This window comes from Anser cygnoides, chromosome 7 (genome assembly GCF_040182565.1).
Source record: "Anser cygnoides isolate HZ-2024a breed goose chromosome 7, Taihu_goose_T2T_genome, whole genome shotgun sequence".
Classification (NCBI taxonomy): Eukaryota; Metazoa; Chordata; class Aves; order Anseriformes; family Anatidae; genus Anser; species Anser cygnoides.
The window spans coordinates 24,144,026-24,170,292 of NC_089879.1; the positions used below are offsets into that span (position 1 = coordinate 24,144,026).

The 26,267-nt window shown below is 42.1% G+C and overlaps 1 long non-coding RNA gene across 3 annotated transcripts in view; it reads right to left on the reverse strand.

Moving 5' to 3' along the window:
• Nucleotides 1–3,405: 3,405 nt before the first annotated feature.
• Nucleotides 3,406–26,267, reverse strand: part of LOC136791302 (uncharacterized) — a 106,649-nt gene continuing 83,787 nt past the window's right edge. For all 3 annotated transcript variants that reach the window (XR_010832983.1, XR_010832984.1, XR_010832981.1), the window contains one exon: nt 3,406–4,482. This is a non-coding gene — a long non-coding RNA (uncharacterized lncRNA). The remainder of the gene's footprint in view (nt 4,483–26,267) is intronic.

Genomic DNA, 26,267 nt, shown 5'->3' on the forward strand with positions numbered 1-26,267 from the left:
GGTCATATGTTCCTGGCAAGTGATTCATGCTGGGTTTTGAGCCTATTTCCAGACAGCAAGCCAACTTATGAAAGAGCTCAGAAAACACCATCTCTGTGCCCTTGTGAAAAGTGGCTTTAGTTTCAGGAAAAACCTGCACCCCTAGAAAGGAAACACTTTCTCAAACTGCAGAGAGCAGGGTTTCATCGCGCATCAGTGGTTTACAGAAGCTGTGCTGCAATATTTGCAGATGGACACGCCCCCAGTCTGCAGCAAACCCAAAATATTAGGTTTCATTTACCCCAAGAACAGGTTTAGATTAAATTAAGCAACCGCAGTATATGACAGAGGCACATAGCTACAGGTCAACTTAAAAGGGATAAGTTGATGATGCATCTTACCACCTTCGTAAAATCCAGACACTATGGTACAGAAGAAAGGACTTTGGGAGTTAACATCCCAAACCTGACGGCAGCCAGCTGTGCTGGTCAGGAAAGTGTCTGGACTCATTCAAGAGACAGTGGCGTGCCATGTTCTGGCACCTGGTTCAGATGCTGGTTTCAACCACAGCCTTACCGTGCATGTTAACAGAGTCAAGTCTGGTGCTGAGCCCAGACCTCGCTGACGGATGTCAAGTAACCAACAAAGCTGGAGGAGAGACCTTTCAATCTCACTGAGGCAGAAAGCTGTTTGGCACCAGTCCTGCTCTAGTAAAGGTGTGTTTAAATCTGTATGGAGAGGAAGCAACTCCTGCTCTGATAAAAAGCAGGCTGTCTGCACTTAAAAGGACAATAGAGATAAAAGATTAAACCTGTCAAGACCCTGGAGGACCCTGAAGTGATCCTTCTGTGAGAGCAGGGCAAGAGAAGCCTTTCTGATTAAGTGACTCTTTTTTGCAGAGTCCTCCCAGCCCGGAGGGATGAGCTGGAAGCAGAGCAGGGAGCCAAGTGAGGCAGGGCTGGATGGCTGCAGGAGAAAAGCTGCCCAGGGAGCAGAGGGGTTCGCTGTGATCCCAAAAACCACCAAGAAAACTGGGCGCAAGTCTGGATACAGGGAGAGAGCTGCAAGGACACCGTGAAGGGGAGAGTATTAATCCTTTGTATTGTTCTGTCTTGTCTAGTCGACTCTGTTTCAAAAGAGTTGTTTATTCTAATGAGCAATCTAATGAAAACTGGCTTTTTTACGTTAAAAAGCCTTTTAAGTCTATTCTGAAAGCTCTGAGTACATCTGACTCAAAGGTTTGGCCAGCTGAGGGGTTTGTCACAAATCCTGAAGTACAATCTAAAACAAAATCTGGGAGAAAACACTTTATTCACTGGGCTCCCATGATTTTACATTCCTTATCCTCAGCTACAATCGTTTCAGGACATTTCCCTTAATAAGGGCTCTTAATATGCTCCATTTACAGCCTTTAACTCACTGGTTTTATTCTGCCATGAGTAAGGAAACATTTACATAAACATTATGAAACTGTCAGCAACATCAGCTCTTCTTCCACCTCAAACAGTTTAAAAGTTTATGGATTGGAGGTTTCTGCATGTTAGAAGTAGAGTTAAAGATTTACTACTGAAATAGTCTCGGATATTGCCCTGTGTCCCTCAGCCAGTTTGGTACGGTAACTAATGGCTGTAAAAATTTGAGTTACATCCCAGGAAAATCTCTATGCTCAACACACAAAGAGAGCCACAACTCCGAGAATAATGCAGACGTGAATAAAGAGAAGGCAGGAGAGGAAACCTACAAATCATTATTATGAATAACAGGGACAAAAGGAGCAGTGAGATTATCCCACAAACCTCACACACAGTACTTGACAGCACTCTCAGAAACAACTGCAATTTTCAATGTGTTTTAGAAGAACACTTGCTGTTGCCTCAGTAATATGGTAAAATCACCAAGAGCAGAGAACGCCCACAATATATGCACCCTGGTAGAAATGTCTACCTGCATATTTCACGTAGGCTGTTGGGTATTTATCCATCCATCTGGACATATTACACTTGCATGCACTTCCGGCCTCAGATGCAGGTGAACTGCGCACTGCAGGATTCGAGGGATGTTCTCTTATCCCATGCCCTTCATTGCTTTGATGTTTACAGGCCAAATTCATGCATAAGGTCTGGCTCCTTTGCTCCACTCCGGTGACGCAAAGCAACTGTAAACCTTGCTCAACTACTTGGTTAAATTGGATTTATGGCACCTTTGAATCTCCAGAGCGTGGAAAAGCAGTTGGATCCTGCCAGTGAGGCTGGCCCTCTGCTTCCCATAAAAGTAGGATGTGCACCAGAGGTTATCTGCTTACCCCGAACGCTGGGCTCCTGCTGCCTCTCTTCTCTCTCCGGCTGCCTTTATTAAAATGCTCTTACACTCTCTGAGCAGTATTTTACATATCATTCAAGTGAAATCTTCTCTCTCGTTTTTGCTTCATCTGGAAATCTTTCATTTTATGACAAATAATATTTGTGAACTGATAGACAAACCCGTGGCTACAAGTACTCAGTAAAACACCCTGGGGTATACCACCTGGCAGCTCTTTAAATTACTACAATTATATTACAACTCCGAGCAGAACTACCTTGTGGGGAGAACTTGCTTTTTGAGGGAGAATCAGACAGCAGCAGCTAAAGCTGGGCTGTACCTGTGAACGTCAGTATGTTTTACTGGAAATTCACTGTTTGCTACAGTTAAGCCCGGCTGTAACCAGAAGGGCAATAAAAGATTCGGTATTTAGCAGGGCAACATCCCATGCCCTTTATCCCTTGCTCTCTTCTGCAAGTCACTTCATTGTGTCCATGCCCTTATGGTACAGAGGACTCAAGCACACACTGAGCCTTGCATAAACACAGAGGGATGCAGCAGCATGCCCGTCTCCAGACACGTTAGCTCCAGACCTCCAAAGCACACAGCCCAGGCAGCCGCAGCCATATGCAAACTTCCCTTACCCCCGGCAGTTCCTATCAATGCAGATGTTGACAAGGCTGAAGCACGATCAATATTTGAGCATGCTCCAACAGTTGTCAAAAATTTCGAGCAGCAGCATTCATACATTTTGCTGCTTTTTTTTTTTTGTATATTTTTGTCTCTTGAGGACCTTTAAATTGATCGTTTTCATCCAACAAACCTTTCTCCTACTCCCTGCAAAGATGTTTAGTGAGAGCACCACATAAATTACACCACGCCAGGAAGAGATAGTAGCTCAAGCTGTGAACGAGGAGGGTGGCTGCACATTATGCCAGCCTTCTCTAGGCGCTGACATTTCACATTTAAGGTGTAAAGCTTTTTTGGTGACACCACTTCAGTGACTTTTACAAAATTAAACTACTACTTCCACTCATTTCAGTACCGAGCTGTAACTGCCCAGCACCGCCGTATTTAGCTCTTACGAAATGTTTTTACAGGCAAGAGTCTCCCCCACTTAAAAATGACACCACTTAAAATGTCATCAGCCTCTACAGCTTCATACTAAACATTACGAATAAAGGAACTGGCACTGAAATACAATGCTTGTGCTCAGCAGCTTACAGGTGAGGATTGGAACAACAACTCAGGAGAAAGTCCTTATCCTTTAATTGACAGCTTCACTGCCAGCCCAGAAGAGGATGTTCAAATGAGTGTCAACAACCCCATTGCTTATGCATTCAGATGAAGAAACACAAAAGAGGGAGCTGTGGGAAGGAACAAGGTGAGTCAAATGGCAGAGCGATCTCGCAATCTGAAGTAACGGTCCTTGAGAAGACCCACTTTTAAGAGCTTGGGTAGCAAAGCACTCCACTGACTTTTATTTTCTTTAAACCATCCACACACCTTCAAGCGTAGCACACGATGCAAGACAGAAGAAGGGTGTCAAGACCCTGGAGAATGAGAAAATTATAGTGGCTAGGCCTACGTGATAAAAGGAAGAATACTTGGAAGCACCTGCAGAATACTGCACCTCAAGTCATTACAGGAATATTTGGAAGCATATAACCTTGCCTCACAAACCAGACACCCGCCTGGAAGCGATATCCCGATGAGTCACTTTCCATGCAAAAAGAATGGCACTGGCACTACAGCCATGAATATTCTTGCCAGGTAAGAGGCTCACTCTTTCTCTGCCCATCTCCTCATCATCTAGAGAAGCAGGTTGCTATTAATAGTACCAAATAATCGTTCGAGTCACTGGTGAATGCATTTGTTTATAGCTTTATGATGCACTGTTTTAGCAGAGTAGCAACAAGCAGAACTTCACCTAATACCACGAGACCCTGAGCGTCTGCATAGCCTTTAACTGCCCAACAGGCTGTACTTCAAAATATCTGTCGGTTTGGTTTAGCATCCTTCCCTTCCTAGCTGCCAAAACGCTCTGAATAGATCAACTTATCAGCTCTGCTGCCCCTGCCAGCCAGAACACAGCTCCCTCCAGGTCACACCACGTGGCTCCGTTTCACCATTTTGAAATAATGAGTTCCCCAATTAAAAAGGTGCCTTTGAGCAATGAATAGATGGTATAAAAGAAGTCAGTACCTGTACAGAAGAAAAATGAGACTTGCTGCAATGAAAACCCTTATTTTTTGCTGCTCATTTAGAAAAATTAAAACCAAGGAAGGCAAAGTAGAAAGGGATGATGCTGCTGGACCCACTTCAAATGTGTAAGAGTATAACAACATATCACATTTGGTTAAGGCTTGCTCTAGATCATTTTATAGCATCCTCAGCAACTCTCATCCCAGACGGAATATTTACACACACCATACGCTGGCATATAGAACTTCTAGATATGTATCAGCTATGATATTAACTTAAAAGAAAATTTTTATTTCATTACCTTATGCACTGAAATACAGTATTTTCTGGAAGAAATAAAAGGCTTGGTCTTTGCTTTCGCACTCTGCAGTTGCATTCAGTAGGAACATTACAATTGACAGAGAATGCTTCTCAGTATCTGGGGACAGGCATTATTTCTGGAGACGTGGAGTCACTGAATTCATTGCAGATCATGCCAAGCCAGCTTCAGAGCGCAACACGAGATTCTCATCTACCCTCAACAGGCTGAGGAGCATCTTCGGGAACAGAACGAGCTTGTAACAGCATTCAGCACCACAAATGTGCTTAGAATTAAATGCTATCGCACACCTCCCTAATGGTCTTTTACCCTCCTATTATCACATAAACTGAACCATAAAGTGATCAAGCTAATTTTTATTTTTTTTTGCTTTACATCATCCCATACTTTATATTGCTTTTTACAAGAATTGTTCAGAGATTACAATCAGTGCCCTGTGTAAAATCACACCTTCCCAAATGTTCCTGCCGTCTGTTCAATCAACTCCAGCTCTACTTCTGCTCTGCCCACAGCCCCAACCAACCAAACAGTACTGATTTCCCAACGTCTTTGATGTACTTCAAACATACTGGTCCCATCACCTCCAAACTTCTCAGAAATAAGTAACTCAAGGATTGTAAATGCATTCATGTCTATGCATCTTCATACCATATAGGACACATGCCTCCCTAAGCCAAAAATAAATGTATTTATAATCAGAAATTTAAAAAATAAGTCAAAATTTTGAGAGACTTACTTCCTGTGTTAAGGAACTGTGTACAATGGAAGTGTTAGCTACACTGCCACAATTGCCTTCTTAAATCAAAGATATATAGATGGATCACAGAATCACAGAATCACCTAGGTTGGAAGAGACCTCCAAGATCACCTAGCCCAACCTCTGACCTAACACTAACAAGTCCTCCACTAAACCAGATCACTAAGCTCTACATCTAAACGTCTTTTCAAGACCTCCAGGGATGGTGACTCAGCCACCTCCCTGGGCAGCCCATTCCAATGCCTAACAACCCTTTCGGTAAAGAAGGTCTTCCTAATATCCAACCTAAACCTCCCCTGGCGCAACTTTAGCTCATTCCCCCTCGTCCTGTCACCAGGCACGTGGGAGAACAGACCAACCCCCACCTTGCTACAGCCTCCTTTAAGGTACCTGTAGAGAGCGATAAGATCACCCCTGAGCCTCCTCTTCTCCAGGCTGAACAATCCCAGCTCTCTCAGCCGCTCCTCCTAAGACTTGTTCTCCAGACCCCTCATCAGCTTCACTGCCCTTCTCTGGGCTCGCTCGAGATATAGATATAGATATATTGCCCTCTGCCTTGTCCCTACAGCTGATCAATGGCTGTATTTACACACTTAAAATTCACCTCGTACTTAAGAAATAAGCATAAAGAATTCAGCTCAACCAGTTTTGTATTAAGGACATAGTGAGGGCCTACTGCCCAGCCTTTTTTATCTTAACAAATGTGCATTTCTACAAATGCTAACTCCTGGAAATGCAAATTCTAACACAGGATAGTAATACCTTCAAATATATACAAAATACCAGTATATACATTTGGAAATGTCGCCGTATCCAGTACATCTCAGTAAGTATTACAGATAGGGCACCACATAAGCTGAATGAAACCCTGCTGGCACCACAACGTGCCTTCACAGAACTCAATTAATACAAGCTGCTTCCACATGCAGCTGCAATTTAGATTAGTGAATTAAAATACAACCTTCTTCACTTGCAAATGTTGGGTAGAATATATTTTTTATATGTCACCTTGTGGGGGCACTGCATAAAAATGTCTTTTTTGAAGATTTCAGAAAACTTTAGGCAGCAGCACTGCTCCTCGAGGATGGCAATGGGTTCACGGCCACATATGTATCAGATACTTGAATTTCTAAAGTGAGAACAGCACAAACCAAACCTTCTGTGCTGACCTCAAAGTGACAGCAAAGCCCTGCCCAATGGATTTCTGTATGCACTGGAAATTTGTTCTTCACAATAAGCATCTCAGTAAAACAAAAATTAGGCGATGGCTGTCTCTGACATTTGACCTGTTATCATCAGCTTGTTTCCTACGGCAAAAGGGAGCAGATTCCTACTTCGGAAATTCTCGGTTTATTCCAGCAGTTCCCCTGAAGTCACCGTGGTGCTTCTAGCATGCATCGCAGCTGCAGCGTTACACTACGTAGCTTTGAAGAAGTGGGGAAAGATGCAGGGAATTCCCGAACTGAACTGAAAGATACACATTTTTCAGCAGGCAAATGGAGGGAATGTGCAAAAAGCAGAATCATCATGGTCAATCTAATAGCGTACGACAACTTCTTCACATTGATTTGTAACATTTTGAGTTCAGCCAAAAAGCTGAATCCTCATTTTTCCTTCGTGTTTTAGCTGATGACAGTCTTTTTATTGAAATTGGGCACACACTCCTTTATCTTCCTCTAAATTCTCTCCTAACACTTACCACTTCTACAGCATGTATACAATCCTTTTTTGATGGCAAGTAATGGGCCCAGCTGATCTCCATCAGCAGCCTCAGCTCCCTTTCCCCTTAGCCTGTGCTAAAGTCTGAGCAGCTTCCAGCATGACTCTGCTCCTTCCACAATCAGCAGCATCCTCCCCAAACCAGGCTAGTGTTTTGGGGATCCTCTGCTGCCCAACCGTGCTGTAAAAACACCTGCAGAGCCCAGGGAAGAGGCGGAGCTCCTTGACACAGCACACACAGCTCCAGTGCCAGCCAACACGTGCAATGGGATACTGAAATATAGAAAACGAATAGTTTTGTCTTTGTAACAGAATATGAACAGCTTACAACAAGGAACTTGGCAGGTGGCAGGGAGGCGTCCACCTCTGTAGCTTGACAATCCCCCATTTTGGAGAATGCCATTCAAGAATTGTTGCTGGGTTTGTTTTGTGCTTTTTTTTTTTAAGAAGTGTATTCAAAATGTTGTAACTGATGTAAATTCCCTACTCGAAATGTGCTGTTTCTTTTACACCGTAGTGATGTGCACCAGTTCCCAAGAACCTATAGCGTTTGATATAACACATGTAGGTAAATTCAGCTCCATTTGCACCAATCTGACTTTTCTGAAAGTGGCGATAAAGACGACAAAACCCTGGGGAGCTTGGGAGGATGTTAGACAGGAGCTACTTTGAGTAATTTACATTCTCCCCTTTTAAACCCACCACTGCACAGGCAGAAGCTTAGGAACACAGATTTAGTTACAGTTAAAAATACACATCTTCTGCAGGTCCACAAGTCTTGTTAAAACTAACAGACATTTTACATCTTCCAATGGGGAAGGAATGCTTTGCAGGCAATCACCTCACCATTTCCATCCAAACACAGCAATAAAAACCACGCAGTTTGATTCCATTTCCCATGTCGTGATGGGGACAAACCCCTCAAGAAGGAAGCTTCAATTGGCCACATCTAGGACAAACACATTTGCTTTAATTCAATTAAAATGTCACTGATTTAGCGATGCAGCATCCAATGTCCTTCCCCTCTCTTCATTAGCAAAAGGGGCATATGCTTCTTGTTAGCATATGTTACTGCTACTTCGCCTCTAATCTAAAGCACAGATTTTGAGAAGTACAAACTTTGTAACTTTAACTTTCCTTTTACCCCTGAATCCAGGAGGTGATTTAGAGCAGCAAATCACTGTAATTGCATCTGCTACTGTTGCATTTTTCTTCTTCAAAGCTGATTTCAGCATTTTTTGATGGCACAGGGTATAACGTTTTATTGACCAACAAAGAAACATCCTGAAATGCATTTCCATCTCTCTCCTATTGATTTAAGTCAAGCCTGGCAATCATTTAAAATCAAACGCTTTACGGTCTGCAAGAACAATCCGAAACACATGAGAAAAAATTGTTTTGTGCACACGTGGACGCATCAGAAGCACTTGAAAAACCCTAAAACAACAGGTCAGACCCTTTACTTCAAACTCAGTAAGTGGAGCCTCATCCCCGAAGCATTGAATCCCTGCAATCTGTCAAAGCCCACCGATGAGTCAAAGGCTGGAAGACATGTCTTAGACTTTAAATGTGAGGAAATCAAGCTGTGTAGTTTATTGACAATAGATACGCCTTTTTTTGGTTGTTGTTACCATTCTTTGGGGACTGGATGTAATATTCAGACCTAGGAGGGATGGCACAGATCACTGGAGAAAAAAATCCTTGATCTTTATTGAGCATCAGTTTATTAAGAGAAAGCCAACACAAGGTAGGTGTTGGTGCCAACACCATGAGACTTCAAATAACCCCTTAGCATCTTCTCAATCCTACACAGCATGCCCTTATCTGTGTCCCTCAGCTGAACTGCGTGGTATCACGCGAGCAGTACAGTTCTGCATCAGGAGGAGCTGCCAGAAAGAGCAAGACAACAAAGACATCTCCAGAGACAAACCAGCCTCCGGGAATAATAAATACCTTAACAGCACTTTGGAGAGACCGGCGACTGCAGTGATGACTGAAAAACCCTTTGCCACATGTACAGGTTTACCGTCAGACCAACACATGAGGAACTGCTGGAAATCCCTTCCTACGAAGAGTCAGAAAGAGCAAGATGCACAGGAGAAGAGGGAGCAGGGTACAGATTCCCAACAGAAGGTCCCAGGTTTGCCAAGGAGTAGTAACACTCCATAAGATGAGGTACTTACATATTTTCTCACTTATGCAAACGTTCTTCCCTGCTTGATTTGTACCTTGTATGATCTACCTCTCCCACTCCTGCTTTTACTGAATCGTAAAGAATACACCAGGGAAATATCACGCATTATAATTTCTGTCATTCTCATAAGTGAAGCCACAAAGAAAAACGTCTTGCATGTTAATCATTTTTGAAGCCTCGTAATTGTTTTCCAATGAAAGCTGATGATCGTGTGATAGCTCTCTGAAGACATATATTCAGTCAAATGACTTTTTGCCATAGTCTTATACATAAACTATAAGCCTGATGAACAGCCCCATACTCTAATAGCTACTTTTCCACACTACAGCCCTAAAAATGAAATTTATATCACACAAAGCTCTAAGCATCAAATAAACACACTCAAAGCTACACAGTAAAGGGCAAACCCTGCTTCTTCCTTAACACCTCCCAAAAAAATCAGTCCATGGTAATGGAGACAGGGTTGGGCTCACCGTTATAGGCATCGCATGCATCCAACCAGCAAAGTGCTAGCACTGACCATGTGCAGATAGCTGTTATTTATAATGAAGATGTTTCGCAGTAACAATTTTCTTCTTGTAGAAACCACTTCTATTTTTACAAATTTTGTCCAAAATGTGTTAATTTCTCTAACAGAAATTAGAATCTTATACACAAAACTGAAGCAAGTATCTAAGGTTTACTTTAACATAGGAAAGTTGCATGGAGTAGCAACAATTACCACAATACACTAATGCTACTGTAATTGCTGAATTACATAGCTTTAATTGCTTTTGACATCAACTGCCACAAGCCCATCCTTGTGACGCCAGGATATGTCACCAAATGCTTTGCAAAGTTCATTTTCATCTGTGCTGAGTTGCTGTTAAAATTAACACGTGTGTAACTAATGTGAACCAGTAGGAGAAGGCACATTAAGTATAAGCACACTGCCAAGGTAGAGGGAACAAAACCTGTATCTGAATTGGATAATTTTTACAGCCAGGTTTCAATGTGAGGGTTTTGTTCACTTATAGAAGCAGTTTTCTGTAAGATTTCTGCTGGTATTACCTGGTTTCTGCTACACCAAAAGGACTCTCACTGTCTGTGAGACAGTGCCTCCACAGCACCATGGGTTGCATCACACCACCAGGAGAGGAGCCAGGAGATCCCGTCACCAGCCGTTCAGCAGAAGAGCTGATGCCCAATCCCATTTTGCCAGCAGCTGCTGAAATGCCAAGACTACATAACAGCAAGCAATGGAGTAAGAAGAATATCCTCAGAACGCCATTTTGTGCTGCATCAAAATAAACTAGACTGAAAAGTGACAGGAGCAGGGGACAACCACAAGATCTGCCACATGTATCACATTAGGGGCCACCCCAGGATCCCAAGCCCCAAATGTCTCCAGAGCCACCATCTCCCCAGCTCTGGCAGGTCCAGACCTCTTGGGAAAGGACATTTAATATCCCGAAATCCTGATATCCTAGGGCACAGCCTCTCTTCTGACATACGGGGCTGGACACCAGGCTGCAGCAGCACTACAAAATGAAGCGCCAGCAGAGCCATCTTCTGCAAGAGGAACCGATAGTGACTGCCTCCTCCTCCTCCTCGCTGCCACAGCTGCTGGGGCCCTGCTTCTCATATCACCCCAGGCGAGATGATGGCCAATACACGCGCATCAGCAAATTGGTATTAATGACTGTAACGTGCAGGGATGTTGATGCCATGCTGCCAGATGGTGCTTTGAAAATGGTGCTGACTCACAGAAGAAAGAGGAATAATGAGATACTAAGCTACTAATAATTTAGCTTGACTCTAAATCCCAGAGTGCCATTGTCTTCCAGTAAATATCCCATAATACCCATCAAGGAAAGAACCAGACGGCACATAGCTGAGCAGCACAAAAATGCATCATGACTACCTAATGTTTTGTGCTTTTATATCAAAGGGACATCTCGCGTAGCAGATGTGGGGAGGAAGGAAGCAATCTTGCCAGAAATGAGAGAGAAACATTCGCGATCCTCTGGGGACAGCCCAGAACTGCAGGCACATCTCAGCTGGGCATCACATGGCATTTTGTGGTAGGTTGCAGCATTCTGGTAACCCAGGTCTCTGACTCCCTCCTCCACAGTCACCAGCTCAAACTTCTACATAAAACATTTTTAATAACACATCCCATGTAAGTAGGTGCATTTTCAGGGTTAAGATTTTTTTTTTCAGTCTCTATAAATCACCCGATTGGCTGCGCTGTTGAGGATGATCTTGTATTTCTGAAGTTACAGGATGTCCATTAACACATTTTTACTACTAGCTGTGAAATTAAGTTCAGTTGCAGCAGCTCGGGTTGCTTTTTCCTTCCAGCAGCTTTCAACACCCCAGGAATGATACTGTTTCCTATCTAAAGCTGTGTCCAATTTAAATGAGTGATTTATGACAATTAATGCAAATGGATTAAAGAAGATTTAAAAGACTATTAAGTGTCTATGGTAAATCAAATGTACTAATTATTTGAAGACAATCTAATTATTTTGACATGCAAATAAACGTTTGTGAACATATAGACTCAAGAAATTGAAAATCATCTTCCAGTTACAAACAAGTACTTAATGGTATTCCAGAGCAGCCTTTTCAGTTTGAGAAAAATTAAACTATTTAAAATTAAACAGATTTCTATTTAAATCTCAATTTCACTTCCTGATAGACTACATTATCAAAGAAATTGCTCATATTAACAATAAAGAAAGCATTTAGAGCAAAGAAGTACTCATTGGACAATTAGTAAATGTAATGATAGGCTCAGTCTTGTAGAAAGCTAAGAGGGAAATTTCCCTAAGGACGCCCAGGTTAGGCACAAGATATTTGATACAGCTGCCTCCTCTGCTGGTGTAAATCCAAAGATGCCCCGAAGTCAGCTCACTGTCTGTTTCTGTATGGCAATTGCTCTAAAGGAGAGCAGAGGACAGTGAAAGGAGGCAAAATTGGCTAAAGCGGAGATTTTGGATACCTCCAGTACAATTCGATGCAGGGAAGGAGAGGAGTCTCAATAAGAGGACTGTAGTTGTGTTCAGTGAGGAGGTGGTTTTCTCAAGACAGAGACTCAAAGAAATTGTAAAGGCCTAAGAGCTCTCTCGACCTCGTGATGACAGATTTCTGACAGTCCCATTAAGAATGCGGTTAAGTGCCTTCAAAAGTAATGAGCTCCCATCTGTAAAGTCCTCCAAAAACGTACTAAGTCTAGAAAACCATTACTCTGTTATGCAAGAGCAGTCTCTTCTGCAAGGGCAGGCATGTATCACTTGTGAGGAAGTCTGGAAATCATCCTTACCAGCGTTGTCCTACTTCTTCAGTCAACTGGCACCATCAATAACATCTTGACAGCAAGGAACACATGGCAAGGTGTGCAAATTGCCTTTACCCAGAAGTCTCCCAAGCAAGGAAAAACAAAAATCTGTCTAGTTTTAAGAGTGATCAAACACTGACATCAAGTGGTGGAATAAATCTCCCTTCCCTATTCCCTGTAGGGTTTCTCTTGGTCTGAAACTGCAGCAATTTGTGCCATCTCTCCAGCTTTGAGGGACCTCTGAAGGTAACGGCTACTTACCGAAGTAATTCACCCAGCTCTCCTCTGCAGAAAGCTTTGCAGCTTGCTCTAATTAGGGGGATAATGCAAATTAAAGGGTTAATTTTATGCATTTACTGGGAGAAGTGTGCTCATTCCAATGACAGCCATCCATCATAACTCCTAACAACAACCAGAGTAGCAGATGATGTGCGTTTTCCTTACTTAGCTTAGTGATTAGCTCTGATCATGAACAACATGAGCGTGGCTAATCAACACATGAGTGGCTAATCAACCTGACTCAAATTAGGGATATTAGATTTAGGACCCTATCAAAGTGAAAGCTTCCAGGAAATAATAGCTGCTGGGCTGTCTTTTCCCAACACGTTTCCATTTACATCACAGGTCTTGAATGCGGGCCATTCATGAGGCTCTTAATTACTTGACAAAGCTCTAAAACAAAAAAACTCCAAAGCACTTGCTAAATATGCTGAAGAAGAGCTCCCTTTACGGTATCAACCACAGCCAATAGTCACGACTAAAACACTCTTGAATTGTGCGAGGATTTCAAAACCCAGATTTGTTATTCAGAAACCCAAATGGTGCATCTCTTCTGCATACACCAATAGGCACGCCTCCCTCCAGCCTGCAGATACTGATGTACACAAATATACAGCCATCTGAATAGAGATTCAGATTTCTAGAAAAACAGCTAGCCTTTTTAACACCCTGGACCTTAATACACATCTTGCATCAGAAAGGGATTGCTCTAATTCACACAACTGAGGCCGAATCTGGATTACCACATCCAGATTTGTGCTCCTCAGCTTGGGAAAGACGTTAATGCACAGGAGCGAGTCTAGGGAGGGCTACCAAGATAGCCAAGGGCTGCCATGGCACACATCAGGAGAGGCTGAGACCTGGGTTTGTTCAACCATCACGAGAGGAGCCTTGGGAGCATCTTAATGCTCTCAGCCACCACAAATGAACAAGAAGTTCGTGGTAAGGGTTTGTCAAGACACTGAATGCCAACCAGTTGTGAAATCCCCATCCCTAGAGATGCTCAAAACTCAGCTGGACAAGGCCCTGAGTGACCTGATTGATTTGGATGTTGGAGCAAACTTTGAAGCTGGCTGAGCGTTGAGTGTAATGTAGGACCAGACAAGCTCCTGTTATCTGGGAGACAAACAGGTTGTTGTGATAATTTAACACACTTATCAGCTACATTTCTACTGCAGGTGTTTCCCTACTGAAAAACAGTCTAATGCATAAATAAGCAAACAACCTGAAAACTGGCAATTTTAGGTAATGTATTAGTATTATGATTAGACCCCAGAGGCTCCAAATTGAAGGAAAAATATTCAACTGAAGTGGAAGGAAATGCTGAAAATGCAGTCCTCTCGCAAATGTAAGCTGCATTGCCTGGCACTGAGTCTGGCTTTTGTGCATCTTAACTCCCTTCTTCCCCTATGCTTATACCACAGCTATAGATAAATATGCTGCTAACAAATCTCAGAGCCATTTCGCAAAAGGTTTACATAGAATCCAAATTAACGCCTGGCGCTGTCTCCTTGGCATAATGACAAAAGGGATGAATATAACCCGAGCGTACACAATTGCTGCAAAGCCAGAAGAAGCTCCCTCAATTTTAAGCTCTCTATTCCCAGTTTTTTCTTACCAGCCTCCAGTCGTGGGACTGCAGGTTCATTTACCACATTTTGCCAGAGCTCTCATCATTTTGTGGGTTTTCAAGGTGATGCTAAGCGGACTTCAGGATTTACCTGCCCTTAATTTCAGCTTTAACCCCAAGTTCAGCTAGCAAATTTTTGTTCTCTGCTACCTGCACCACCTCAGCCATGCTGAGTTCTTGCAAAAGAATCAACAAAGACTGTTTCAGTGAAAAGGACTTGAAAAGTCACAATTAGCCATTTCATGGTTGGACCCACGGACACACACTGCCCGCTCTGAAAAAGCATAATTTACCAATAGCTATCTAATTACAATGGGCAGTTTCCTGCTCCAGAGACAAAATACTTTAACACTGCGGATGCTACTATAGTCTTTGGTACGAGTGCTGACTCTTTAAAATGATGAGTACTTCTCAATATGCAATTGGTAATGCAAATAATGGCGCGATTATATGCAGAAAATCTTTTCAGCATAATAAAAATGTTCTCTCGTGTTCCCAGTGTAACAGATGTCCTGTTTAATTGCACTTGAAATGTGAAAATATTTAACATTTTGCATAATAATCAAAATAGGAAGTTGTATAAGCAGCAAAGTAAATGCCATCTTCCAGAAACACGAAAAACAACACTACAAAGCTTTGTATCACGGTATGAAATAACTTAATTTTTCTAGTGATCATGAACAATAAAATGCATTACGTGCTAATAAAGTAATCTGCATGTCAGCATTTGTGAAGAAAACCAGCAATATATTATGCAAAAATTTCATGTTGTTACTTTCCCAATTCTCCCTCCACACAAAATAATAATTACGACTACTAATACCTCTTTATCTGGGTTCTTAAGCTGTTCGCATAAAGTTTCAAGACAATCAGATCACTTTTCCTGTGTGGTTCTGCATCATACACAGGCACACAGCACTGCAGGCACAGAAAATCTCAGAAAAAGGAAATCAGGGCACCTAGATTTTAATCTCCAAATCTACCAAAGATAGCCAACATTTAGCCAACTTGTGGTTCAGGTGCTTCAAAAGGCAGGCTGTGCTTTACTTGCACTTCTTTAGGATCCCTGTCACTACCACTTCTCCTGGCCGTCTACTCGTAGCCACGCTTCATTCACAAGGGATTAAACTGCGTTTAGCAGAACAACGGGGAGAGGATCCAGTCTTAAACCAATACATAGTCATTTAGGGATAAAACTCCTGGGCGTATCAGGCGTTAATTACACAAATCTCTGTACACACAAAAAAAGAAAAACTTCTTAACCCTGCTAGAGGAATCCCAATTCACAGAGCAGAAAAACAAAGCTTACACTGGAGGTAAGAAGTGCATGGGGGAATGGTTATCATCCTTTTAAAGATGCTCTGAAAACTGCCTTCAGGATTGATTAGCTCTTCCTATCCACGGAAGGAAACCGCTAGAAGGAGCTGGTGGAAGTATGAAGATTAACAAATTAGACTTGATCAAAGGGTTTTCACAGCACGGAACCAAAATTCTGAAGAACACCCTTATCAGATTTTTTCCTCGGGACTCTTTAAAAATAGATAGTTAAAAGCAACCCTGAGAATACTCAAACAGTTGGGAACAAACTGGTATTTCAGGAACTACTTGTGCCAGTCAAGGTGGTAATGCTGCTCTTAGTGCATGAACACGAGCGCCTGATTGTTACTCTTCTTTCATGGAATCACGGGATGTCCTGAGTTGGAAGGGACCCACAAGGAACAGCAAGTCCAACTTCTGGAAGGCTGCTGAGGTACCTGGTGGCCTTCCCTGCAAAACTTGTGCCACAAAAAGGCTGCGAGGACCCCAGCCCTTCCTGTGTTTTCTACTAGCAGTCTTTCTCTCTCATTCACATGTGGACAAAGTTTCCTTGAATTTCCTCGCGCTACTAGCATACCTATTTAATCACCTCTTGCTGCTTTTTGTGGCCTTTATTTTAGCTCCAGCTCGTCTGTGGCCTTGCTGGTTTTCTCTGTTACAGTCTGAGAAATTCTTTAAACTCTTCTGTTGCATATTATCACTTCCATTTCTTGTGTGCTCTCTTTTTGCCATTTAGTTCATAGCAAAACTCCTTGCTTAGCCAAACCTGCTGGAATTCCCAGCTGTCCTGCAAAACAACTGCTCTCGACCAGTTTTCTCTAAATTGCAGACAGCTCTCGTGGGCACTGTTTGCCTTCATTTCATCTAGAAATTAAAAACAAAAAAAGATCTGCTTTCTTGAAACTAACTGCTCCGAATCCTGCTGCTCACCTTCCCAGCCTTCCTCCACATCCTGGATCCAGTCATCACCTCCTGGTCACTGCAGCTCCACGTGCCGTACAGCCAGTCATTTCCACCACCTGTTCTCTTCGGCCTGTGAGCAGTGGGTCAAGGTGAGCATTGCCTCTAGTTTACGTTTCCATTTGAAATTTGTCACACATGCTTGGGAATATAACTCTACAGACACATGAGGACTCTCCCTTGTAAGTGGCAATATGCAGCTTTCACCCTCATCTCCTCCATCTGCAGTTCTCTCTCTGAGGAAATCTGGACCCAAGAAACACTGTTTGAACAGCGAAAGCTATTTTCCTTTGTAAAAAGACTAAAAGTTTCCAGTTTCCTTTATTTCTGAAGCATCAGGTTGAACTGGAACCCCACAACCCTTCCCATATATGACCATCAGCATGCGAAGTGAAAACAGATCAGCACTAAAAGAAGATGTGAGTTTTCCCTTGCTCCACCAAGAGTTGCAGCCTGGTACAGTAGCTCCCACTGCACTGCATCTATCAGACAAAATCTCCCCATTTCACAGCTTCCACTTCCCTTTACTACAGCACACCAATCCAGTATGTTCTGTATTAAATACAAAAGGGTAGAACTGAAACAGTAGTTAGACTCTGGACTAAGAAGATTTAAAGTTAAAGGTTTGTTCCACTTCTTCCACTTCTTCAAATCCAAGTGGACTCCTTCACAGAAGGAATCAGATCCAAGTGCATCAGGCATCTGGGAGACTTGGGCTGCTGAATCATTCTTCTGATGGATAATGCACATTAAAAAGCAGTTAAACACTTGTATACGAAATAGATTGTTTTCTCATTATATAAAGAAAGATACTGGAAGCATATTACATCAATTTTTTTTTTGTTGCTAATCAGAAGAGTCTCTAAAATTGGTTTAAAAAGTCTGCAGCTCACCCCCAAGGTTATTTGTATGCCATGTAGCAACCTGAACAAATTTGCACAACCGCTCATCTTTCAGAAAGGTAGGTTTAAACATAAATGGTGGCAGTATTTTTAACTGCAGCAGAGGTTTAATTATGAAGGATTTAAAAGTATCACCAGAATGGGAGTTCATGAACTACAGCATTTTTAAAATGTTCATGGAAAAACTTGACTTTTCTTTGTTATGACCAAACATAGCATGTTGGAGATCGTGAAGTACCAGGGACCTTTTTTAATTGGCAATGATCATATACAAAATCTTCATCCTGGTCTACAGTAATTGGGCCCAAATTCCTTTTAAGCTACTACCAAAAATGGTGTCTTTCATGGTTTCTTACAGAATGCAACACTTTCTTTTTTACCGGAAGCTTCAGTGGTGCTCTGCAGGGGAAGCGAAATAGAGAAGATTCTAATTTAAAACCAATTAAAGATCAGTCACTCCATGTGATCAATAATTGCGCTCGTTGAGGTGGCATTTGTTTCCCAACCTCACACAATGTCATGAATATGGAAAAGCTTCAAATTATACTTTGGTGTAATGATAGGGTTTCTGCTACAGGTATGCAAATGAAGCGATGTGATATACAAATCATGATTGTCAAATAGCATTTTAATACCTTTGAGCAGCCCCAAGTTACGTAGGTTTCCAAAAGCTAAAGCACCTTGACAACCAGCAGAAAAATCACAAGTCACTTTGCCTTCTCCCTCTATGCTACAAAATGTCAGACCTGGATCAGTTGAAAAAGAAAGATTTACCCTTCCCACACCCAAAGTAACAGGATTTTAAAAGGGAAAAAAAAAAATCTCCACAGGTTCCAAGCTAATGAAACATTTACAACCATCTTGCTTAGCCTTGATGTTGTAGGAAAAGCTCTGAAATCTTAGGCTATGTTCCTCCTTATGGACACCACCTTCTCTTTCCTTTGTCCCAGCACACTCCGAAACAGTACAAAGTCTCATGAAGAGAGACTGAGGTGAACTGCCATGGATCAGCTACATTACGCTACACAGCATCTTGAGCCACCAAACTCCAAGACAATGAGATCCGACCGGGCCAATGGTCAGGGCAAAGACCCGGTTGGGAGTCAGGTCTCTGGTCTTGGACTCCTTGTCTCACTCCTCCACAACTCACGGTCTCCCATCGGACAAACGGGCACAGCACAACTTCTCTTCCTGGCAGACATGTCAGAAGGACAAACACATTCCTAACCGTGTTGTACCACGATGTGGAGATCAGGATGTTGTGTGGGACTGTGCCAAAGGCCTTACAGAAGTCCAGGCAGATGACATCAGTTGGTCTTCCCTTGCCAACTGAGGCAGTCACTCCATCACAGAAGGCCACCAGAATGTGTTCATACATTAATAAATCAAAACAGAAAAGACTGGAGAAGTAAAACGAGGTCTCTCATCCTAAAAGCCCATGTATCAGTTGTCTCTGGGAAGACAACAACAGCCAATACATTTAAAAATTATTCCAGCTCAAGTTAGTGAAAAAATAGAACTTAGATGCATATCCCACAAACAGATAGGGGTAAAACACCACAGAAGTCATCCCACCTCCTTTTGAAATACCGGAGAGACACTCTTCCAGCAAAATCTGATAAAGGCAACGCCTCAGTTTTTGATGGTACAGATAACAAGATAATCTCTCTCACCAGATTTAAACCTCTGAAACAAAAGCCAGAATCACACGGAATCACAGCAGAAGCAGCAATCTGAAACGACCTTGGCTGAAAAAGTAATGAGTTACAACACCAAGTCAGCTCAGCTACCAGTTGCATTCTGGTACAAAACCAGACAATGAGAGAAAAAGTAAACTGAAGTGGATTTATTTCTTATTTCTGTTGAACTGGGGATGTATTTTACTGTATCATTGTACTATTTTATTTTCCAATAGTTTTATGAATTAGAAAAAGGTGTAGGGGTATTATTCCCATGCCTGTCCCTCTGTGCATGAGGCATTACACCTACACATGACTAACAAGGCTCACAAGTGCAATCACCGGTGCCACCATGAATCACTACTTCCCAAGACACCAAGGGACACTAGAAACTATATCAGAGTAGATGACCACAGAGCTCTCTTTGGCCTTAAAAACAATAGCACTCATGCAATTTTTCCCTGCAAGTCTTTTGGTATATGCATAAAACACTACGGATGGATCCCAAGCAAGAAACCAAGAATTTGCAACAAAACAAGGTTAGTTTCTGTAGCTCCTATCCAGAGCCCCATTCCAAATAAAAGTGTGCAAAATGTGCACTGGATGAATCCTGGTGCGGTGACACTGTAGAATCCAACAGAACAGGGAAGCCTTCCTTATAGCTTGCTTTCTTCCTGATGTCCTCAGTAAGCCATGGGGATACACCATGCTTGTTGGCAGAAGTGTGCTAGCGATGTCTCACTTTATCTGAACAGAAAATTTTATACCTGCTTTGATATACCAACTACTCTGGCAGTAGGTTAAGTAACAGTCAAACGTGGATGAATTTGCTGAGATACCTTGGGTGAGATGCCACCAACTGGATTTTGCTATTACTGACAGTAAAAAAAAAACTTGCTGCCTGCAGCCTGAAATGCAATTCAGACTTTCTATTTGAAATTTACAGACAAAACTCTCTAGAGAGCTCAGTAATTTTCTTTTTTTCTTTTTTTAAGCATTTCTGGGGCAAAAATATATGACTTTCCTTTTAATACTTTTTTCAAGTAGTTCACTTTTGTATCCTGCAAACGCTTTTACTTTTTACTCTCACTGCTGATTTTTTTCCTTTCTTTTTCCTCCTTTGGGTTAAAGCAATTAATAATAAAAGCTGCATGAAAGGCAGAACTACAGAGGAAAACCCCGTGGCCTAAAGACTCCGCTTGGAAAACACGTTCTTCAACTGGACAGCATATGGAGGCCCAGGGAGAAGACAGCAGTTAAAAATAACCAAATCTCTCAGCATCTGCAGAGACAAAGAGGAGTGCTGCTGCTTTACAGGCGCTGGGAATCAGCGTGGCTATCCCCACAGGAGACACCCACCCTGGTGGTACATCCTCGCGGGCCTTTCATCGTCTGTTGGAGGTACCTTTTCACGGTACTTACTAAGGCTGTTCTTTTCCAGGCATGTCTTAAAACCCAACCAGAGGAACGAGCAGCTCCAAAGGCCTCCCCAGCCTGAAGGAGAGGCTTCGTGCCCACGCCGCAGCCCTCAACCACCAGCACCTAGGGCAGCACACACACCCCTTCGAGTACAGCGATGGTCTTTTGGCTTCTTCTGCTCCTGGTTATTCCCAATTCAGAAGCACGGTGCTCTATGCTCAAGTCTGGCGCTCCACTTTTGGCTCTGCATTCCTACAGCTGGCATCTGTAATAATTCACGTGGCTTTGCATTTCACAAATATTAAATAACTAATAAGCAGTATTAACAAAACGGACCTTCTGCTTTCCGCTTCTGCTAATAAATGGGTACATGAGTTTTGCATTAGGTAAGAATTTACGCATAAAGTCCAACTCCTGCTGTATGCCCAATTTAAATTATAGCTGGAGGGTTAATTGAATACCCCAGTCCAACCTCCCTGCACAGGCACTGCATCGGGCTACAAGTAGCACTGCATCAGCATTTTGACTGCAGTTTATTTTTTAAGCAACTGCTATAAAAAGACTGACTGCAAAAAGGAAAACAGCATTGGGGGAAATATTTAAAAACAATGGCCCTGTTGAGATCACCAAGAAAGCTTCTATTTTAAAAGGCTTGAGAATATTTTCATATGCAGTGTGCATTTTTACCCAGCTACTGAATTTATTGGCTATCCTTGTCCAGTAAAGCACACCGACATCATTAGGCCCATGATGATACAGAAAAATTATCTGATCCAAATTAGGCTAGATCAGCCAGTTTGATGACTTGGTTTTAGAAGCCATATTTTATCACATGTCACATTACTGTACAAATACCTGTTCATGCTTCCTATTCATGCCTAGAATCTTACGGGTTTGCAGAGTGAATAATTAGATGAGTTTTGTTTTTTTCCCCCCACTGAATACAAAAACTATTGTATTACCAGTACTCTCACAAACCCTCACGTATTATCAGCTTTATTTTTGCTGGTATTTCCACTGATACCTGATTGCTTGACACACACACAAAAAAAAAATCTATTTTTACAAGAGTGACATAATTTTTAATTAAGAAGTGCCCTGATTCAAACTCAGCCAAGCCTAAACCACACCAAACAAGTCAACCTCGAAGACCTGTCCATTCTGACATATAACCAAGCTATGGAAGTCAGCTTTGACCCAGATGTCATTCTCTCTGGCTATTTGGGCTGTTAGCGGGCATCTTGGCAATTGCTGCCCCATGCACAGAGGAGAAAAGCTGCATCTTGTACTTAAGAAACCTGACCACACAACAAGACGTAGGAGTCTTCCTCACCAAGGTGCAAGACCAGGGCAGTCCCTTCAGATGGTCGTGCTGAAAGGCAAACCAGCAAGATGCTCCAAAGAGGCTGACCCATGGCTCTAGCTGCCTATAGCAGCTGTGCCAACAGGGCATGAATGGCTATTAGAGAATAACACAGTTTTAGCAAGTCTCTGAACAAGTATATGCTTTTTTTAATTTTTTTAATTTTTCCTAAGCTTTTTGACTGCAAGCTTTCAAAACCCTCTAAATCCTTAGCAAACTACTAGCTTATTTTCAATGCAAAATGCATCAGAACTGTAAATCCGTAAGAGAACTGATCCACAGAGGAGCGGCATGAGGAACCACAGCCTCAGACAACAAAGCAGGCATCTCCAAGCAGGGGAGTGATGAGGGCAAAGCACTCAAACCCTTCTCACTCCACTCCCCGAAAGCAGCACGCCAGCGACAACATCAGCCTCGCTTCGCTGGGTTTCAAGAATTACAAGAGTTTAATATAGCCAAAAAAAACTATTTCTTCAGGCAGGGACATGCAGTGGCATCCAAATGGGAAGGCAATGGTTAGTGGTGACACTCCTCTGTGCTGCTGGAGGGTTTGAAACTTGCCATTAACAAACAGGACTGGCACAGCAAAATTTAGGCATCAGCCTCCTTCCTTAATGCCCACAGACCATAGTCTGGGGGAATATTAAAGACTCACCGATCATTGCTCCTTTTTAGTTTGTACTCTGTCCCCGATAGATTCCCTTCAATGAGCGTAATCACCTGTCCAGATGAACTCATCCAAGAACTACTGCAAGCAAATAAAGGCTGCAGAAGTCACCTGGCAGGAAAGCAGTATTGAAAAGTTGAAATTTTCTAAGTATTTTCTGATACAATTAAAGCATTCAACAAGCATTTCTTGACCCAAGCGTGCAAAACCTAATATGGATTAGACAAGTTGAAGTAACTTCTCACCAAAAGGTATTCTGCATGCTACATAATAATTAAACCACTTAAAATACAATAGGAGTATAATTAAAACCATCTGCTTAAAATTCAAGGAGCTGAAGCCAACAGCAAGGTCAAATTTTGCAAGGAGAGATAAAAAGAAACCAAGGAAGTCAGTCAGGATGGCTCCAGAATGATTTTGTAAACGCCCTCTATTGATGAAGACCTTAAAAAAACAAATGAACAGAGAACGATCTCAGGATGGAGCCATTTCTGTCCCCTGGGTGCTTGCTGAGATCCCAAATCAGCATGGAGGATGCAAATTAGTGATATGGTTTAGTGGAGGACTTGTTAGTGTTAGGTCAGATGTTGACCTAGGTGATCTTGGAGGTCTCTTCCAACCTAGGTGATTCTGTGAAATACAAATATGATTTGTATTTAATTTGTATTAAATACATTCAATTTTGCATATTGAAAGTTTAAACTTTTTCATGTAATAACATACGCAACAAGTAACAATGAAAAGTGAAATATTAATGCAGAGTGAAACTCAGACCCATGCGACTTCACAAGGGCTCCAAAGAACTAAAGCAAAACACCAAAAAGAAAAACCAAAAAGTTTCAGTGAGTTTCCTAAATTGTTTTTTAAAAGACCCTTATCTTTCTTTGATTCAGACTATCCCAAATTCAGCAAACAAGGAGTGTTCCTATACTAATGAGTCCCTCTAGTGCCTTCCCTCTCCAAGGAAAGAGCTTTTAAAAGAAAAGGAAAAAAAAAGAAAGAAGCCGGAGATCATCAGCAACACTGTTCCTTCAGCACCACATCAGTGCGTACGGATGATTAAGCTTAGCCTATAGCTTAGCACAAGCTCCCAGCTTCAGCTGTGGGTCACAAATTACATATCTAAACACAAGCATTGATTTCCAGACTAAATACACCAACTGTAAATTGAATTACAGCTGTAGGACAAATATCAGTAAGCCACTCTGCAGAAATTTGTATAATGTCACTCAGCCATTTAGCAGCTGAATCTGAAAGCTGTCTTGCATGCTTTCACTGCAGCAAGAACAGCTCAGACATATTGTTTCTAAGCCCTTTAAAAATGCCAGAAAAACAGTACAAGAACACGAAGAGAAACATCAGATCGAAGCATGTTTTTCATTGTTGCTTTTATGGGACGTTTGACAACCCAAGTTCTTGCATGGGATATTTGTTTGGTACAGTTGGAGATTGATAAAGGATCCCAATCCTGTGCCTGACACGCCATCTCCTCAGCTATATTGAGTTTTGAAGGTTTTCAGGAGCTGAAAAATGATTCCACCTGCCAACAGCGTGTTATATTTATCAACTGACTGTCTTCGGGAAAATGAACTTGCCATTCTGTCAGAAATTGTCTGCTTTGGGAGGTGTGATTAGACTTTAACCACTGGCATAGAAATGACATTCTTTCTTCCAGTTCATTGCTTTCCAGCCCAAAGGTTTATTCATGGACTACAGATTATATAATAGCTTAAAATGAATTGTGGGTGTAGCAACCGCATATAAAAAAAATCAAATCTGATTGCATGTTTTGAATAAAAACTCACTTTTGCATGAAGGTCTGTGTTATGATGAATCTTTATCTCACTTGAGCCTTAAAAGGAGTACATGGCTGGTGAATAGCAAATGAATTGAGCCTCTTGGTTTGCATTTTTATAAGGTATAAGAAGTTTGCAATGTATATGAAAGTCTATAGAGATGCCAGAACAGCAGAAACTATATAAACACGAGCAAGAGACAAGGTCCAAGCGGGAAACCAGGGTTTCTGTGCTCTCCTTTTTAAGCAGGTCTCAGACTAGGAGAGAAAGGCAGGCTTTAAAGTTCAGAGATCTCTATTCATACCTGCTCACTCCGCATAAAAGTTAAGAGCCAGGGCCAACTTAAAGGTCAAGGTGAGCCCTTCCTCAAGAACACACAAGAGCAGCAAATAAAAGAACATTTGAAACCACTTAACATTTAAGATTGCCCCATAATGACTATTTCTTACTCCACCTGGCAAAAGCGTGCTCCACATCCCTCCTAGGCATTTTATCAAGTGGAGGAGTCAACTGCAGAGAGAGAGACTCAGCAAACAGCTAGAGGCCAGACCTGGCAGAGCGACAGAGACCACGAGACGCTGAGCACCTCTGCTGCTGCTTGGGGAGCTCCTTTGGGGCCACCTCTCACAAAGCTCCATGGCCCCATCAGCCTGTCTGGGGCCACCCCAGCTCTGCTTGGGCATCTGAGGGGGAGACCACCACGAAGAGCACATGCTCCCAGCAAGGTCACACACACCTTACAGGAGTATGTTCTTGCTGGGTTTTGCTGACATCCAAGCAGAGATTTGCAATTCTTGCCTATTTGGCTATCACAAGCTCTGGAAGGTGTTGTCACCATGCTTTTTGCCAGGGGTAGCAAGTGTCACTTCTGAATTCATACTTCCGAGGAATCCCACCAGTCTCCAGTAGAGCAGAGACTCCACCAGTGGTCAGGCATGCTGCACTCCTTGGCCTCCTTTGTCGAAAAAGAAAATATAGATAGATAGATAGATATAGATATATAAATATCAGCATATGTTCCTTATTGTATGGAAAGTCCTAAGAAATCAAAATTCTCTGCAGCTCTGGGGAGTGCAGATCCCAGTTATGATGATGCCCATCTCAAATAACCACGGAATACAATATAAAAAGGCTGCAGTTATTAATCTGTCACACACTGTGTGACAGCTTTGAAGATACTGTAGCATAACTCATTTCCCATCACAACAGCTAATCTTTCATAAGGCTAATACCTAAACACTAATGTTTTTGTTAGGTAAAAAAAAGACCGAGCCCTACATGTAGTACATAATCTCTACCTTGGGATGAAAGCAATGTGATTGTTTTCATTAACCTTTCATTCTTATAAAAGGGCAAAAATCAATAACAAATTTATTCAGGCAAGTGAAAGGCAATTTCAAGCAATTTCACAAGGGATTTCATTTCCATTGCTTTTTTCCTCCCACAAATTCTAATAAAAAAT